The sequence below is a fragment of the Hydra vulgaris genome, chromosome 07 (assembly GCF_038396675.1).
Source record: "Hydra vulgaris chromosome 07, alternate assembly HydraT2T_AEP".
Classification (NCBI taxonomy): domain Eukaryota; kingdom Metazoa; phylum Cnidaria; class Hydrozoa; order Anthoathecata; family Hydridae; genus Hydra; species Hydra vulgaris.
The window spans coordinates 29,107,464-29,121,247 of NC_088926.1; the positions used below are offsets into that span (position 1 = coordinate 29,107,464).

Genomic DNA, 13,784 nt, shown 5'->3' on the forward strand with positions numbered 1-13,784 from the left:
GAAAGATGTAGCCTGTTTTTAAAATGATGAACTGGTTTTCAAATGATGAACTGGTTTTCAAATGATGTAGACCCGCAAAAAAACTTAAACTTTTTCCAAAAATGAAATCAAATCGTTTAAAGCGAGTTAAATATGTTTACTGAAAATTAAGAAAAAATAAATGTTTATTTAACTGCTTATTGTAACAATGTTACTAATGAATCCGTTTATAAATTTTTTTTGGGGCTTGTTTCTGAGATAAATCCTAATTTAAAATATTGATTCTTCTAAACGCAGGAAAGAAGAAAAATATAACCTAGACTGTGTTATGAAGACAGTAAAACACTCTCTAAAGGTGATGTTCAGTTATAAGTGGCAAAAGTGCAGATTTTTTAAATATATTCTAAGAAACAACGAACCAGAATCAATATCAATTCCTCAAATACTTGATTGATGGCGTGATCCGTCTCAACGTATCTTTTTGATTCTGTCACGTATCATGTAGATTCTGTCACGCGTCATGTAGATTCTGTCACGTGATTCTGTCAAATGTCATAAAGCTAAGTTTGTGACAAAATATTTAGAAGCAAAAAATATATTTTACCATGGGCAGGTAATTTTCCGGACTACAGACTACTAAAGAACACGTGGGACCTTTAAGACAGAATACAATGAGTAATTGCTGCAAGTTGAAAAGGATATAATCAGTAATTGCTGCTAGAGACTGCCTAACAAAATAATAAAGACATTTTTGTATTGTCAATTTTCTTAAATAAATCGTTAACAACATTTGTCTTTTTTTTTTATTTATTTATTTAAGCTAGAAACACTAGTATCAATATAAATATTTAACATTAAAAAATATAAAGTAGTTAATAATAATTTATATCATTATTTTAACTAGTGTAATTAAAAATTTTGGTTAAATTAAAAACTAAGTTTTATTATAATTCATATTCATCTTCGTTGTTAAACATTTTAAAATTTCATTAATTTGTTCAAACTTTCGCTCGAAAATTTGATAGCATCTTGTATCTACCCAGTGTGAAATGAGTAAGCAACTACCTAGAAAATACCTAGCTTATAACAACTTTTGAGCTTTTTTTTTATCATATTCTTGCTTCATTTTATTTTCTACCTCTTGAAAAATTTGATTTTAAATCAATATTATTGCAATATGTCGTTGCTGTACATTGTAGCATTGTAGTTAGCGATAACATAACAACAAAATGTAGCTATTTGATTGCTACACATCGCAGCTTTGTGGCTAACGATATTAGTATAATATATTAATAGGTACAGATTTTTATTTTGTAGTTAGTTACCTATCTACTATCTGTACAGATCAATATATTATTGACTATTGTCAATGGCTATATATTATTGCTTTTTGGCTAGTGATGTTGTTAGGATGTACCGATAGCTAAACTTTGTAGCTTGCTAAAGAGCTGTTGTGTTTACACGTGCAACAGCTCTTTAGCTGGAGATAATATTCATTCACTGGCGATGTTATTCATATAATTGTATTATAATATAACCGCAAGTTTTTCTATAGCTGAATATTCTAGTTTTGTAGCTATCAACAAAATTGTTTTACATAAAACTACTAAAAAAATTTAAAAAAAGATATAACCCTAAGAAAAACATGATAAAAGTTTGGTTGGTATAAATAAAAATCTGACAAAAAATAAACTAACACGTTTCGTATTGAGTTGGTATATATAAATAAAGTAATATAATAATTAGATTTTCTAGCTAGCAATCCTCGAGAACAAATTGTTGTCTGTATTGTTACGAGTTATCGTTAGTTAGTTGCGAGCATGTTTAGCTAGCGATCCTCGTGGCCAAGTTGCTATTTTTACCGTAACGAATCGATGTCTTTACCATTACGAGGCTAGCTAGTCGCTAGCCTACTTCTAGGGTTAGGAAAAACTACCGTTGTTTTTTTTAACTTATATTAAGTTAACATAAATTTGATCGATTATGTTTTTTGAACATAACGCAATGGCCAAACAGACCAGAAGCATACTCGGGATTCTAAAATCATTTCTTTTAGTTTTATACTTACACAATACTCTCTACACTCTGCAATTAAATAAAGAGATTCTGGATTTAACTATATTAAATTAAGATTAAATTAAGATTAAATTAAGATTTTATTAAGTATCAGGTTGTTTTTTTTTTTTAATAATTCTTTCAAAAAATTGCTCTTGTCTGTCTAAAAACTAAAGAATGGTTCTGTAAAATGGTTTAAAACTCTTTTACAATATTTTTACTGAAACAAAAATATTTAAACATACTAAATAAAAAACATAAAATGTCTGTAAAAAGATCTAACCAAGTGTGGACTTTTAACAAAAAGTAACAATATGTAGGATATGCAAAAAAGAACCGCAGGGTGCCCAGTCGGAACGAAGCATGAATAAAAGTACACTTTAATAATTTTTATTATCAAAACAATGCAGAAAGTGGTGCACAGTGGTATGTACACTTTATAATTATAAATTGTTTTTTGTAATTAGTGTTATTTAATTAAAATTGTTTTTTCAGATATTGAATTTCAAACTGCTTCTCTAAACAGTAAATTTGATGTTACAAATGTCATCAGTTTCTGCAGAAAAATTTAACTCAGATGCGTCTGCAAAAAGATCACGGAAAGAAAATATAAATAATTATGGTCTATTAAATAAAAATGCTAATTCTGGGTTTTTTTTAACATTATGTTGTTAGAACAAGTCAGAACCACAATACCACACTTGATGAATAGGTTACAAAAATGATTTTTTCAAAAAAATTATCATATCAGTTAGTCAAACATACAGAATTTCAAAAATTTATGTTGGTGTTGAGACTAGGCTATAATGGTTCAACAAAAAAAGGTATAGCTGACAAACTCCCACAAATTGTATTTCATAAAGAGAAAAGTAAAACAAAAGACGCTTTAAATAGAGAGATTGTAAATATAGCACTGGATCGTTGGTCAAACGTTTACAAATAGCCTATCATTTGTATTACTGTTATAACTGAAACCAGTGATTCTATTTAGCTGACACAATTGAAACATCTGGAAACTCTCACGCTTCTGAATATTTTAAAGAACTAGCAATTTAAGGGCCTACCTAAGGCAACAAAGAAAAAAGATTCATTTTAAGTCGAAGTTTGATAAAACAGAAAACAAAAAATCTTTTTAAGGTTTGGATAGAAACGCCTTAAAAGTTGTGTTTCTTTTCACCAAGAGATGTAGGTCTTGAGACTTAAGTCTTGGTCTCGAGAAGTCTCGAGACTCATATTTAACTACCATGTTCTTGGTCTTGAAGCTTGGAATCTTGGTATTGGTCTCGGACCTTTACTGTCTTGTACTTACTTGATCCTTACAGAAACTTTTAACTCACTGGATGGATTAGTAATTAAAAATGAATTATTACTACTACAATTAACGTGTTATTTAAGTTATGAAATTAAGTAATACATAAGTGTCTATTTTACTTTTTACATATACTACGTAAATAGAATTCGTAAACGTTACTTGAATTTTTTTTTTTTTTTGCAACTTAAATATGAGGCTACTATAGTTAAAAAAAAGCGTAGTATGTTTGCTTTTGTCAGGGTTAGGGCTAAAGCTGTGTGCGATTGTTAATTTCACAGTGTGATGATCTTACGTCATTTTTTGTCGGTACATTTTGTTTTAATAACAACAGAAACCTGTTAGATTTCTGTTATTATTAAAGATAACTTTATTAGACTGCAACTGTGCTCTTAACAATTTGCGATAACATAATCATATTGTATATGCGTAATTACGTTTTATTATAGAGTGATGCGTATATATGGTAATTTGATAGATAACCTAGTAGCTTAATAGTGTACATACATGAGTCATATCGTCTTGGTCTAAGTCTTGGTCTTGGCCTTTACTGTCTTGACTATGTTTTTGAAAATCTTTAAAACATTTTTGAAAATTTTTATTCCTCAAATTTAAAAAACATAACCTTAAAATTTTAAATATTTTTAAACTACATTAATTTAAAACTCTTTTTATTGCTAATCAATAGGTTTTTGCGTAACTTTCTGTGTGAAGAGATAAGGAAAAAGACATTATTAAAAAGCCCAATTTTAACTAATTATACCCAGCTAAATTAGGACGAGGCTGTTCCATTTAAACTGTAAAAAGAAATTTAATACTGATAAGAGAGGTTAAGTATGAAGTTGGCATAAAAAAATAGTTTTGATCGGATAAATATTTAGAAAAGTCACAAAAATGTTGTTGTTTATCAATATAGAAATATCAAAATAAATGCAGTAATAGTTTAAACAATAACTAACTGAATTTTGTTTGATGCAGTAATAGTTTAAGCTATAACTAAGTTTTGTTTGATGCAGTAATAGTTAGCCATAACCACCTGATTTGTTTGGATTAAGTTTACCTGCAAGTTTCATAGTTAGCAAAGAAAAGAGATTATATTCAAGATTGGTTTAAAGCAGTTAAAAAGTGATAAATTTTTTATCAAGAACCAAGTTTATACCATACCATAGTTACACTATCACTATAAAAGGCCACTAGTTTGGCTTAGATTGGTTTAGTTTTCCGCCTACTTGTAGCAAGCAGTAGAATTTTATTTTGGATCAGCTCCACAAGAAGTAGAATATAATGCCTTCAAGCAGCAGTTTAAAGTAATACAAATTTCCAAATGTTTATGAAAAAAAAAAATATATTGGTTTACTGCATTTATGAAATAGCGCATGAATATTTCAATACGGCAATATTTTCATTCTTACATTTTCAACATTACAATAATAGTAACGATTGTACAGCACCATTTAGCAGTTGTGGTATTGGCTTTATGTATATATATATATATATATATATATATATATATATATATATATATATATATATATATAAATATATAATAGAACATTTGCTTTAGAAGCAAGAGAAGATGGAGGCGTAAACTTAATAGTTAACAGTTTGATTAGTTGATTTGTGTTTACTCCGGAGAAGTCATTCATATTACATCACTAATTATAATGAAAAGAGTCAATAATAATAGCATTTCTTAAGAAAAGTTGGAAAAAGTCTCTGAGGTTCTTTTAGCATATAAGGAAAAAAAATAAAATTTACAGATCTCTGATAAAACTTTAAGTACTTATGAGCTAAATCTTCAAGTACAGATAAATTTGTTAAAATTGAGTTAAATCAATAACCAATATATTGATTTTTTTTTCGAATTTGATTTTTTGCCTAATTTTTTTTACAATACAATATATATAAATATAACATATAACATATAACAAAATTGATATAAATATAAGTATAGTTTTTATTATTTTTCAATTCTAAACAACTAAGTGAAACAGTGATTTATTAGGATTTAATTTGGATTACTAAAGTCTTTGTTTTCGAACGTCCAAACATGCAAATAATTGATACAATTTTTCTTCAAACTGTCTAACATTTTAAACTTAAGTTTTGTTTCCAGACGACACTAACATGTTTTGATTCTGAAAAAAACTGTAATATTTTAGTAAATATTGACATCTTTATTATTTACTATACATATCAAAGTATCAAATAGTAAACAAAAACCTGATACACTAGTGAAATTAAATCCAATAAGCTTTCTTTAAATATTTATAAAATAAATACATTATTCCATTGTCTTTTTGTAAAAGCCTACTCTCCTCGAAAACTTAATAATCCTTTTGTTGGTTATAATATCATAAAAAAGGATAAGGTCGTTTAAGTAGTACTCGATCAAAAGATGACATGGAGAAATCACATGAAGTTAAAAATAAAATTTCAAAAAATATAGGTATTTTATACAAAACCGTTATGTTATATGCATGTTATATGTATGCGTAAATTTGTCTTCTGGTCAAGTGATCGAGGCAAAAAGGCTTACTATTTAATTTTTATCCGCAACTTTATTAAATTTTGGAAACTATCAAATGTACTTTTTAAAGCATCGGAAAATAATCATACGGGATAAAAAATCATTTTTAAAATAGTTCCACGTACATCACACAGTAGCATATGGAGTATCACACACTAGCATATGGAATACCACATAATAGCATATAGAGTACCACACACTAGCATATGGAGTATCACACATTAGCATATGGAGTACATCACACGAGCATATGGAGCATATGCACACAAGTATATGGAGTACATCACACGAGCATAACAAGTAGCACACACTAGCACATGGAGTACCACACACTAGAAAAAACCCTTAAAATCATTTTATAACCTTAAAAAAAAACTTATGCGTATAAAATCACAATAACAAAGTTTAGAAAAACCTACTGATTTTTTAAAATACAAGGTATATATACTGTCTTGCTTCCACCCATTTTTTAATTTTGTTAGTATTAGAAGTATTTTTAATATTAAACCTCTTAATAAAGGAAGCAAAATTGCAGCGCACTTAAAAATTTGGTTTTTCTTTATAAAGAAAAACTACTGATCATTTTTTAATTTTAATTTTTCTTACACTCATTTTTTTTCAGTTTTGTTGAATTCGCCGGTTTGGCACTTTACCGTCCATTTATCGTTATATAAGGAACCGTTTCCATTGTCATATAAATAAAAATATTTTCACCAAAATCTTATTCGTTTATTAGTTTTAAACTTGAGGAAGTCCAAAGTGCATATTTTTGAATAAAGTTGTTTGCAATGGAGTGGATATAAAGTAATCTTGTATTTTCAGTTATATAATTTTTAGTTGAAAAGCAGCAATCCAATTTATATTTTGTATATAAGTGTGTTTAATGTCTTTTCAACAATAAATTTCACTATAGTTTATTCTTTTGAAAGTTCTTAAAAACTCAAGTTAGTCGTTTAACCATGTTTTAAACTTCCATGATTTAAGCTCTCCAGCGGAAAAAAAGAACTAATTGTAAATATAGTTTTATTATAAATTACTAATAACTTTTTTATTATTTAACATTAAAAAGTCAATTCTAAGAATTCGATTGATTAAAAAAATTGTTTACTATTTTTAAGATATTTTTATATAGTTTTATCTTATACTTATTATTATTAATATTGTTATAATATAATATTATATCTATAATATTATTATATCTTGTTTAAATCGTACATTTGTTTTAGAAAACATTTTTGAACGTCAGACCCGATTTTGTTGTGGAGAGTCGCAAAAAGGAAACTTACATAAAAGAAAAAAAAATCAAAGTATATTATTTACAATTATTTTTTACTTTAGGTAGTTTAACCTTTACACATTACTAGGTAACTTTTTAACACACAGATAAGTAAACTAACAGGTAACTTTTTTGCCCAACTTTTTAATTTTAGTGGCTTTTTTTTATAGGCAATCTGCATGAAATTATGCTTATAATGGAAAAAGACATACTTTGTTACAAATACATGTCCAGAGAAAAAAAAGATTTTTCTAAAGTTAATAATACAAGAGTCGTCTAAATAATTAACACTGAACTTAGTTTCATTAGTAATGCTTTTGTTTTTTTTAAATGTGGTTTTAGTTTTTTTAAAGCTAAATAATGTTTTAGAGTGCGTTTTTTTTTTAAACAAAAAAATAAAAATAAAAGATAAACAAAATATTCAGAAATTTGATTATTTTCATTAATCAAAGGTTTAGTACATGGTTTTTTAATCCAATAAATAAATAGAAAGGATAAATACGTTGAAAACTATTTTCTTAACAATTTAGTAAAGAAAAACTGTTTTAAACTTTATTTGTAGCAACATTTAAAAAAGCCAAATTTTGTCAATGTGTTTGCAACTGTGTTTGCCAGCAATTCTCCAGATAATACAGGTTCATAAGTAAAATTATAATAATTTTCAGTATGGCAGTTTACAAAACCAATAAAATCTTCACGGATTTCACAGGTATTAATATCAATATATCTTAATATGACTGTCATTTGCGAACTATGACTGGTATCCGTAGCTTCATCAAATACAACACTACAAAATTTTCCTTTAAAAGTTCTTGTTTTAATTAAGTCCTGAATTTTTTTAGCGCTTTATTCAATTATTTCATTTTAAATACTTTTACTTATGCATGTTGCTTTAGAATTACAGTTATTTAAATAGTTTTTCAAAACACTGTCCCCAGCGCTCACTTGATGGCGAAGCAATTCCCGAAGATTGCCGTCATTAACTACTGAAGAGTTTTGATTTATTTCAAAGATCTGCCCATCATCTGGATGACCTCGTAGACCAGTATTCTTTTGACCAAGAAATATTATAGGTTCAATTATAGGCTTTAACTGTTTAATCGATTTTCTTTAGCCTGTTTAAGTCTTCCTTCGTTAACTAAATTACGTACATCTGTAGACGGACATTCATATGTTCTGATGAGATCTGATGCTGCCAACATAGCAACTTTGTGATACGCATTGCAATCATGTAATTGTAAGTCTCCATTCTTACTCAAAAGCTTTGAACAATTTTTAAGAGGTAAAGTAACTATTTTGAGTAATTGCACTTGACCGTGTATTCCCCACAACTTTTGCAAAAAGAAAGCAATATTTTAATACTCTTTTGTCACGGGTATTGAATCTGTAAACAAACTAGCGCTGTTTGAATGGACAGAGCATTAATATATCAAAAGACGATTTGTTTGTATTTGTTATAGCTATTATAATATAATATATATAATAACCAATATAAAATAGTGCAATTTGTCATAATAAAATATTTTTTGTTATCATATTATAAATACTATAATATAGTATAATTATAATATTATAAATATTATAATATAATATAATTTGTTTATATTAATTGTAACTATTATTTCTATAATAGTTATTTCATCAACATATGAGGAGTTCATCTGGAAAACGCGCTAAGTCCAAGTAAATTGAATTTAAAAAAACAAGTAAAAACTGAGCTACTCATAGTTGTGCATCAACAGAAATTGATATATTTTAAACTTTCATATAAGAATCACATAAATCATATGCACGTTTTGCATATAGTCTATATTATTAAAATAGATTTTCTTAAACATTTTGTAAGTGGCTAAAGTACTCAAACTACTGAGTTTTTTTATGTTGCGTTTGATGTGTATTATATTATAATTTTTAATCATTTAATATACGAGTAGTTTCTTAATAGTTGAATTACGTTTTTATAACAACATATAAATTTTTTTTTTTAATTTTATTTAGGTGCCCTAAGAAGTCCTTATATGGTCTTATCACAGAGTACCGCGGATGAGCATTTAACTGGAAGTTTACGCCTCCTTCCTAACTGATATCGCAAAACTTATCCAGAGGTGGGGTTTGAACCGTGGGATCCTTTGTTTCTGAGGCCAGTGCGCTACCGCTGCTCCATGGCTGCATTTGCAGAGATGCAAAAATTCCGATGCAAATTCTATTTATTTATTTTTGAATTACGGTAAAATGAGTTAAGTAACTGTTTGCTTGCTGAATTAACGGAGTTTTTCCGTTAATTTGAACGGAAAAACTGAAATACTGAAACCATAAATTTTCCGGAGAAAGTTCTGTATCTTATTTAACGGACTTTTTCCGTTGATTTTTACGGAAAATAGAAACTACCGAAACTTTTATGGAGAAATTATTTTCACTTTGCTGCCGGATATTCTCCGTTGATTCTAAATTTTTAATAGTGCATGTAGGTTTTTTGATATGACACCGTTTATAATACAATGATTTAAAATCTGGTCTCGAATGAAACGCTCTATAACTTTACAAGGGATACTAGTGATTGATACTGACCTGTAATTAGATACTTTTAATTTGGAATCCTTGTTGAATATCGGTGTTATATCTGAGCACTTCTAGTCGTCTGGCACCTCACCTTTAGAAAGTGAAGTCTGAAAAACGGAAAAGCGCTTTTGCACACGTTTTGAGTAGCCTTGAATTTCCAGTTAAATGCTCATCCGCGGTACTCTGTGATAAGACCATATAAGGACTTCTTAGGGCACCTAAATAAAATTAAAAAAAAAAATTTATATGTTGTTATAAAAACGTAATTCAACTATTAAGAAACTACTCGTATATTAAATGATTAAAAATTATAATATAATACACATCAAACGCAACATAAAAAAACTCAGTAGTTTGAGTACTTTAGCCACTTACAAAATGTTTAAGAAAATCTATTTTAATAATATAGACTATATGCAAAACGTGCATATGATTTATGTGATTCTTATATGAAAGTTTAAAATATATCAATTTCTGTTGATGCACAACTATGAGTAGCTCAGTTTTTACTTGTTTTTTTAAATTCAATTTACTTGGACTTAGCGCGTTTTCCAGATGAACTCCTCATATGTTGATGAAATAACTATTATAGAAATAATAGTTACAATTAATATAAACAAATTATATTATATTATAATATTTATAATATTATAATTATACTATATTATAGTATTTATAATATGATAACAAAAAATATTTTATTATGACAAATTGCACTATTTTATATTGGTTATTATATATATTATATTATAATAGCTATAACAAATACAAACAAATCGTCTTTTGATATATTAATGCTCTGTCCATTCAAACAGCGCTAGTTTGTTTACAGATTCAATACCCGTGACAAAAGAGTATTAAAATATTGCTTTCTTTTTGCAAAAGTTGTGGGGAATACACGGTCAAGTGCAATTACTCAAAATAGTTACTTTACCTCTTAAAAATTGTTCAAAGCTTTTGAGTAAGAATGGAGACTTACAATTACATGATTGCAATGCGTATCACAAAGTTGCTATGTTGGCAGCATCAGATCTCATCAGAACATATGAATGTCCGTCTACAGATGTACGTAATTTAGTTAACGAAGGAAGACTTAAACAGGCTAAAGAAAATCGATTAAACAGTTAAAGCCTATAATTGAACCTATAATATTTCTTGGTCAAAAGAATACTGGTCTACGAGGTCATCCAGATGATGGGCAGATCTTTGAAATAAATCAAAACTCTTCAGTAGTTAATGACGGCAATCTTCGGGAATTGCTTCGCCATCAAGTGAGCGCTGGGGACAGTGTTTTGAAAAACTATTTAAATAACTGTAATTCTAAAGCAACATGCATAAGTAAAAGTATTTAAAATGAAATAATTGAATAAAGCGCTAAAAAAATTCAGGACTTAATTAAAACAAGAACTTTTGAAGGAAAATTTTGTAGTGTTGTATTTGATGAAACAACGGATACCAGTAGTTCTCAAATGACAGTCATATTAAGATATATTGATATTAATACCTGTGAAATCCGTGAAGATTTTATTGGTTTTGTAAACTGCCATACTGAAAATTATTATAATTTTACTTATGAACCTGTATTATCTGGAGAATTGCTGGCAAACACAGTTGCAAACACATTGACAAAATTTGGCTTCAATTTAAAGAATTGTGTTGGTATAAGTACTGATGGATGCAGCCTTATGTTAGGTGAAAATAACGAGCAATCACAAAATTACAAAAGATCCCATCAAACGCAATAAAAAGTGTTACAACCATACTTTAAACTCATCAATTTCCAAATGTTCGTCTGTGTGAGCTGTAAGAAATATTATTGGCACAATGAAAGAAGTAATATCATTTTTTAAAGCTTCGCCGAAGCGAAGTAATGTTCTTGAATCTATAAATGAAGGAATGCTTAAAAGCTTCTGCAAAATGAGATGTATTGAACGGCATGATTCTGTGTTAAGTTTTAAATCTTGTTTAATAAATATAATAAAAACACTTGATTTGATACCTCAGTGGAATGAACGGGATTCTTCAACAAAAGAATTCTAGAACAAAGGCCGAATTCTAGGACAAAGGCCGTATTACTAAAAAAAATTCAATATCAGAGCCCTGATCTGAATCTGTTCTATTCATCTACCTCTATCAATGACCTCTTTGATAAAGTCAACTTTGAACTTCAAAATCTTAAAACATGGTTCAGTGCTAACAAGTTATCATTAAACGCGCAAAAAACTAAATATATTTTATTTCACTCAAAGAAACAGAAGAACAAACTACCACCAATTCTACCGACACTAAGTATTGACTACAAAAAAATTGAAAGAACCCAAACAATTAAATTTCTTGGTGTGATTATTGACGAAAATGCTTTATGGACAGCTCATATAAATGCCATCAACACTAAAATATCTAAAAGTATTGGTATACTTTTTAAAGCTAGACCATTTTTATCGCAAAAAAACCTAAAACTTCTTCACTTTTCCTTTATACATAGTTATCTCACATATGCCAACATAGCCTGGGGAAGCACACACAAGACAAAATTAATATCTCTTTATCGACGACAAAAACATGCTTCTAGAATAATACATCATAAAAACAAGCTGACCCACGCTAAACCCCTATTAAAAGAAATGAAAGCACTAAACATTTACCAAATTAATATCTACGCTAACATTTTGTTCATGCTTAAATACAAACTAGGATTAGTTCCAAACCGATTCACAGGAAACTTCTTTCAATCTAATATCAACAAATTTAACACAAGAGCAACTGGTAACTTTATTGTACCCCTGAAAAAGAAAAAAGTTCTCAATTTTCTATTTCTTATCGTGGCCCATATTTATTCAACAAATTATTTCTGAATTATACCTTGATTTCTCTCCCAGGCAATAAAACTTCTTTAAAGTCGAAACTCAAAAATCATGTTTTTAATATGGATAATTACCTAGAAATGTTCTAGTTCTGATGGTAAATCAAAATTTACGCTCAAATTAAAATAATCAGCAATCAAATACATATGGAAAATGTAAATTTTTGTTTAACAAATAAAGCTAGTATTATTATTATAAACCTCAACACTAACACAAAACATAGTTCAATTAAAAAGAAAAGAAAAAAAAGTTTGCAATAATAACATGTAAAACATTTCTTTAATGAGAATCAAATTGTTTATATGTGTGCTGTACGCACACATATAAACAGTGTGATTCTCATTAAAGTCAGTCTTCTACGAGTTCCCTACAACAACAAAACCCTTCTTATCAAGTCATGGCATACCTAATTATTGCTTCCTATACTTAACGGTATTTTGTAAAATGTATTTTTTTTTGTTCAGGAAGTACAGTTTCTTTATAATATTGCAGTGTAAAAAATTTGTAATTAATATGTAGTTGTGAAAATTTAAACAAAAAAAAAAAAAAAAAAAAGCCCTTATTTGTAATAACACTATGTTTATTACCCAATGTGTTAAATACCATAGTTTCTTTAAGTGAGCCCTTAAAAAAAATTATTGGAATAAACCGTTGATGCCCATCGTCTTGTTCCCATCAAGGTTTTCAAATTTTTTCTGTACTTTATTATGTGCGATAAACTGCGTTGTACATCTCACTTCCGTCCTTGGTTTGAAATCTGGCATCGGACATTGCGGCTCGATCACGAAAACCGATTAAAAGTAGTCATTTAAAATTCAACATACTTCCTCATCAACTGTGCTCGTTCATCAACCTGTCCTCCAAAAGTTCGTATATGATGTTTAACTTTTTGTTTATTACCATTAATATAAAATACTCTTTATATTTTATATACTAAATAAAATTAAGTATAAATCAAAACAGTAAAAAACAGTATAAATCAAAAGATACTAAAAAAAGATAACTATGTGTTGGAGATCGTTTCTTTTATTTTTTTTTAAAAAAGTTCATTAAAAAGAAAAACCAAAACCAAGTACTACATTTTTATTCCAAAGAAAGGCCTACGATAAGAAATGCAAATTTGTCGTTTTTAATTAGGAAAAATGGCTCTAGGATATTTTTGACATAAGGTGATTATATTCGTTAGGTAGGGTATGGTTATGTTATGGGTTG

The 13,784-nt window shown here is 28.1% G+C and overlaps 1 long non-coding RNA gene across 1 annotated transcript; it reads left to right on the forward strand.

The window, feature by feature from the left end:
* Positions 1 to 5,685: 5,685 nt before the first annotated feature.
* On the forward strand, positions 5,686 to 7,519 carry LOC136082146 (uncharacterized). Its single transcript, XR_010639432.1, has 3 exons — positions 5,686 to 5,792; positions 7,100 to 7,180; positions 7,320 to 7,519. It is a non-coding gene; the product is annotated as an uncharacterized LOC136082146 (long non-coding RNA).
* Positions 7,520 to 13,784: the final 6,265 nt, after the last annotated feature.